The sequence below is a fragment of the Haemaphysalis longicornis genome, unplaced genomic scaffold (assembly GCF_048455015.1).
Source record: "Haemaphysalis longicornis isolate Haplotype H1 unplaced genomic scaffold, Haemaphysalis longicornis Haplotype H1 scaffold_7, whole genome shotgun sequence".
NCBI lineage: Eukaryota > Metazoa > Arthropoda > Arachnida > Ixodida > Ixodidae > Haemaphysalis > Haemaphysalis longicornis.
Genome location: NW_027526422.1, coordinates 113,777,800 through 113,783,799, shown reverse-complemented (window position 1 = coordinate 113,783,799; position 6,000 = coordinate 113,777,800). Strand labels below are relative to the sequence as shown.

Below are 6,000 nucleotides of genomic sequence, written 5' to 3'. Positions count from 1 at the left end.
CGGGCCAATAATCTGGACCTTCGATGGTGCAACGTGCTGTCTTCAAAAATTAGGAGACCGCGAATTGGAAACGTAAAAGGTGAATAATGCTACCGCGTAAAACTTCATCGGGACGCAACGTCAGTAGCAGAAAATATTTTGGTCGAAACAATTTGCGAAAGCACAAAAAAGAAAAGCGAAGTGAGAGACGTTAATACGGTGTAGAAGTAATACATTTGTTGTCGTCATGCTTTCTACTCAAATGCAGGTAAGATGACCAATGTGCCACAGAGTTTTCTGCTGTGTTAATTTTTATTCTTTGTGGTTGTTATCTTTGTGCTCGTTATCCTTTAGGCTGTTATCTCCATTTCGTTTTCTGAAAGCTTCGCTGGTCATCCAACTTCACAGAGTGGAACACCTCGGGATTTTTAGTTCTCGTACAGGGAAGGGTGTTATGTAATTCTCCACCGTTCTTCGATAGTGCATGTTATTATAAGGAAAAACTGCCATGAAAGTATTCACAAAAGCGACCGACATTTCGCTTTGTTTCCATCGGCACGGTTTGTCAGGAAAAAAATGACATTAGAAAATTTTCTTTCGCCGTGTTAAATAGACGCTGTCCAATCTATTATTGAAGGGCCAGTTTCAGTTCTATCCGCGTAAAAACCCGGTTTCTTGTCTATGTGGCTTCTACGTGTGAGAACACCTTTTTAAAGTAACTTTTATTTGGTGTTTCCCCCTCCTACACTGTTCATTTTTACTCATTGTGGCCTCACTTTCACGCCATGCTAACAGGAAATACTTTTGGGGAACTAAATTGTTTTTATTTTACTCCGATTCGGCTAGTTGGTGATTTGAATACTGCCGTCGAGGGTGTAGTTTTATTTTTGCGCCCATCACCGATTCCTTTGAAATCTCCGCCTTTAGCAAGCCGTTGGAAAAGTAGAAGCCGAAGCCATGGTCGTCGTAGAATCGTCACTGGCGTTTTCTCTTTTCGATGATTCCGTACCGCTTGTTGAGACTGTACTGTTGCTATGGGCCAAAGTTTCTTCAGCCACTGAAGAACTGGCACTGACTTCAGTGGTTTTCTGGGTTGTAGTGGTTGTTTTAAAACGCTCATTCAGCCAGGCCGGTCTGGTGGGATATGTAAACGTACGAGGAACATCGTGTTTGGTGGATTCTTCCGAAGGTGAAGTATCACCTTCCACTCCCGTTGTCAACGGTGCGTCGGCAGTAGAAATAACCTCGATGCTAGCATTCGCTTTAGTAGTGTCATCAGCTGGAGTTACAGTGTCTGGTGCAGTTTCAGAGGATGATTGGGCGGGAGAGCCCAGCGGGATGCTTGTAGTGACTATAATTGTTTCGTCGGTAGAAGTAGACGAGCTTTCATTATGAGTTGCAGGTGGTGAATTGGTGTTGGAAGACTCCTGGGTGGCGCTATTGTTAATAGTGGTTTCTTGCGCCGTGGCAGACACGTTTTCAACTTTTGTCGTCGAAGGCGAAACAGCGGGAGAAGTTGTCTTCATGCTTGTACTAACATCAGATGTTCCACCTGTTTCGGCTGTTTCTGTTGACGGTGTTGAGGGAGTAATTTCAAAATGTGGATCCACAGGCTTGTGCGCACCTATTGTGACTTTGGGAGTAGTGCCTAGAATAGTTGGGAGCAAAAAGAACGAAACCGCAAAATTTCAGAATTTCATTGAAAATGCTTGCAAAATTGTCGTGTTTAGCTGCGATAAGAGAAGAAATTGAAAAGAAATTCCATGCTGCTTTTTTTGCAAAACGCTGTGTCAGTCAAAGAATTTGTAAAATTGTGAATTTGAGCCTGTCCACAATTATGTTAGCCTTTTGAGATTTTTTTCAAACTGTTTATATGTATCATGTCAATGTTTATTTTGCTATAGAACAACCTTCCTTGAAGTTCAATTATATACATGTTACGTTCCCGCAACCTACACAAGTTGACAAGCCCCACTGCCATGTACCAAGCGTTACCGCTGTTCCACACAGCGCTGTTTTGAAGAAAACAATGTATTGGCTGGGTATGCACCAGCACCATTGACAGAATTTGGGGCAGGCGTACCAGACGTCGGCGCTGTTAGTGTTAAACACCACTGGAAATAAAGATAATTCAATGCCTAGATACCGCGAGAGATCTACTAATAACCAGACATTATTGCGGATACACACATAGGCAGCTTGCTTCACACTAGTGCGCTGTTCATTGGCATGTCCGCGGCGCTCCAACCAGCAGGATCAATTCTAACGTGTGCTCCTTATCCACAATCAGAGATGACAGTAAGGTATTACGTTTTTAATTTCTGAAAGCAAAATATGTCAACGAGGTGTTTCTGCCATCGACTTATGAAAGCTCTTTTTTTTGTTGTGGATGGTCTACACAACGTCTAAGAAAGTATTTTGTTCATAAGTATTATAACATTGCAAAAAAAAAAACACTCCCGGTGCCCTGTAAAACTTCTCAATTTAGTTTGGTGCCGAAAACCTTGAGCTTGTTTGAGGCAATCCACAAATCTGTGCTCTGTTTTACCAAAGGAATATGTAACTTAAAGCTGGAACATGCAGCGAGGATTTCATCTATGAAGCGGGGCCTACCCACTTCCCAAAAATGTGCGGCCAGTGTTTGCCGTTCCAAAGTTTACGCTGCGCCCACACTGCCGTCGAACCTGTCCGCCATTGTCGCTGGAGCAGTAAGTCACGCATGATGATGATGATGATTGAGTATTGCTCTTGGTTTACCTTTTGTAGCAGGGCGATGACACGTCATAATATTAAAAAGGACTAATATGCCTATGTTTTATACTCTTGCTTTAATACTAGTGCTGCTTAGGACTCGCTTCAGTAGCTCGCTGCTGTAGCAGGAGCTCGCTGGCGCGCCCTCTGGTGCGAGAGAGCCTTTTTCGGTCCCTCCGATGCCCCGTTCCGCTTACCATGCTCGGAAGAGTCTTCTGCGTGCACCGACCCCTGATTTTCCTTTCACCCAGCCATTAAAAGATTTGTATATATAAACGTTTTGGTGGATACTGTTAAATCAACTATAATAAAATTGAGGGGAAAATTTTGTTTTGAGTAACTGTCGTATGGTGTGTAGCTTCCATATTTGGATCGTCGTAAGCCACATTTCTTTTCACGCTATTCTTTCCAACCCTGTTACGGTGCTTAACCAAAATCCTTGGCTAGAAAACGCACATTGGATATTTTGAATAAACTACATGAGCTAAGTTAATAGCATGAGGCCGTATAGCTCGCGCCCAGTTAGCAATATTCCTCACTGGCAGAGCCACAAGGCAGCTTCTGTTTTGCTTCTTCAATGCGGAAGCGTTATTCTAAGCACTCCAAGGGTATTCAAAGAGATGCGTGACACTTTGGCGGCACACTTAATATAGGACCCGCAAGCCTTGAAATTTACATATTCGAATGCCTATTGTCAAGCGGTAAATGGAGCTTGCAATTATTGCATTTGTATAAGTGCGAGCACAGGCGTCATTGTTGTTTCATAACTTTTACTCGAATGCCCAATCCCACCTTGCAACTCATCATCAGTGTGTCGCACGCGAGCAACACACCATCTTTTTCATCTATCATCGTCACGCCTTCTCCACCATCGCTTTTTGCAACGGCCTCTCGGAGAAGCTGCGTCGTCATTAAACGCGTCCTTCAAGTCTCCCGTGTACTAATCTTGCACGTGGTGGAAGTGCACCTCGATCCACGTACGCTCTCCCCGGCTTCTCCCTGGAGCTTCGTTTAGGTCGGCGTGTCCATCTTCCTACTCTCAGCATGCCGGAAGGCGATCCGACCAACCCTGCCGATGGCCCAGCACCTTCAAGCCCACTTGCCCCAGCCTGGATGATCACCAGCCGGCATCGAGACCCTCAGATGTTTTCAAGACTTCCTGGAGACGACGTAGAGGATTGGCTCGACGATTGCTTCAACGATAGCAAGTGTTCGTCGACGATCGACGAACACTTGCTCTAGAAAGACGCGTCATAGTGTACGCCCCTCCAAGGTGATGTGTATTCTTTATCACTTACAAAAACACTGAAGGAAGCTCACACTTATAGCAACAATGATGGAGCAAAAATCGTTGGAGCGGCGAAGAGGAAAATCGGCTCCAATGGCGGACGTTTTTTTTTTTGAGGGTACAGCGACCCTCCAATCTGATGTGCAATGATTATCAATTCCAAAAAAGGTAGGAAGCTCACAGTTATACCAACAATGTTGAAGTAAAGATTCTTCCGGCAGCGGGGAAGCAGCAAATCGGCTGCATTGGTGAACCTAAACAGTCGTCGTGCCGTGAAGGTTGCGTACAGTTTTGCTACTTTCAAGTCTTACGCGTTACTGTAAGGTTTTTTTCATTTTTTTGTTGGTCCTTCTTAGCCCGGTAGGTTTTGTGAATGTAGCACAACCATTTTTGTCAAATTTTAGTTTGTTTTTATGCATAACGAAATTTCATGAGAAATGCATGTATAACAGAGCAGCTTATTTTAAATGTTTTGCCACGCAACCACGCCAATTGATATTTTTAACGTTGCAGGCTTGGAAGATGTACCGCAAGCTTCCAAATAAAGCTATGTGCTTACAAGGTAGAAACGTGTTGGCGTGTGTATGCTTAGAAAAAAATGTCGCCGGAACAAGCTAACGATATGGGACATGACTAGCCACCTTTACACTCTTTTCTGTCAACGAGTCAAGAGCTAGCTATGATGGGACGTGACACTAGGCCATAACACTGCTCGTACGCAAGCGGAGGAAGAAGCGTTTGTGGAAAGGGGCCGGGAAGTTCCCACGACGAAAAAGAGGTTGTTGCACTTTCCTGGTATGTTCCTAAGTTAGGCACCGTGCATAAAATGGTTGGATGGTGCAAAAAATTATTCAGCGTTTTTTTTTTCCTGCTTAAAAAGATCTCAAATGTTTTTTTTATCAACGTTTATTTTATAGAATGTGTACCTAATGGTTTTTCTGTTGTTCCTTTGTCCCTTTGCAAAAAAATATGTTCGGCCCCTTTCACATTTAGCAAAAGTTTGTTCGCATGCCGTCTGAATGCAATCCTGTATTACCATTATCATTTTGGTTATTGTTCTAAGATTTTACGCGCAAAAAGCGATCTTTCAGGTTTCTTTGGCTTTTGGGAAAGATCTATGCTCTAACTTGGAGAAGTGGTTAAAAAACAGCCCTCAGAAATTCTTACCTCGATCTAACGTGTTTGGAGCCGTTGGCAAGGCTTGTGGTGTTGATGATTTATGGCATTTTTTTTGGGCGTCCGACATACCGTATCTCTTTGGCCATACAATACATACCGTTTTACTGCAGTTTCCTTGCAGTCCGTATCTTTTTCCTATGCGACGCAAAATCTAAAAATTGAGAACTTTACAGATTATTTGAGCACATTTCACAAGTAAACGTAATCTCAATAAAAGCATTCGCATTGTTTCTAATTCACTTTTTACCAGTGCCCTTTTTGCGCTTTTCCCTGCAGTTTTCTTCTGGATGTTTGGTTTGAAATACTTCAGAAAAATCTGTGCAACATTTCTGCCATCTACAAACAACTTTCTTTCAAATCAAAAAATTTTAGTGGTGCGTTTTTTTTAAATTTCAAGCGCACACTATGAGGTTTCAAGCAGTCATGACAAAAAATAATTTAAGGGACTGTGTTCTATGAATCCCTCCTAGCCGATAAACCACAGGGCTCAAATAATAACTGACCAATACTCGGCCGAAATGAATATATAGCTTGACTGATTGAATATATTTAGGCTTTGACAGCACACAATCAGGAGCAATGGAAGTACACTACGCTAATATTAATAAAAAAACACCAATCGTCACATTAAGGAGTACTTACATAAAAGCTTTAGATTCTATTTTGCAGTTTTCATTCATGTTTAAGAATCGAGCAAACCTGGCAGAAAACTTCAAATACTTCATCGCGCGATAACTCATAAATTTGAGCCGCATAAAAAATTCAGGTAAACTTCCACTCATGCCGAAGACTTGAATGGCTAA

The 6,000-nt window shown here is 42.6% G+C and overlaps 1 long non-coding RNA gene across 1 annotated transcript in view; it reads right to left on the bottom strand.

Annotated features, from left to right (window-relative positions):
• Nucleotides 1-781: 781 nt before the first annotated feature.
• The window catches only part of LOC144144880 (uncharacterized), a 76,988-nt gene continuing 71,769 nt past the window's right edge, over nucleotides 782-6,000 (bottom strand). Inside the window, exons 4-5 of the long non-coding RNA XR_013317368.1 lie at nucleotides 5,186-5,348; nucleotides 782-1,627 (exon numbers count right to left, since the gene is read on the bottom strand). This is a non-coding gene — a long non-coding RNA (uncharacterized LOC144144880). The remainder of the gene's footprint in view (nucleotides 1,628-5,185; nucleotides 5,349-6,000) is intronic.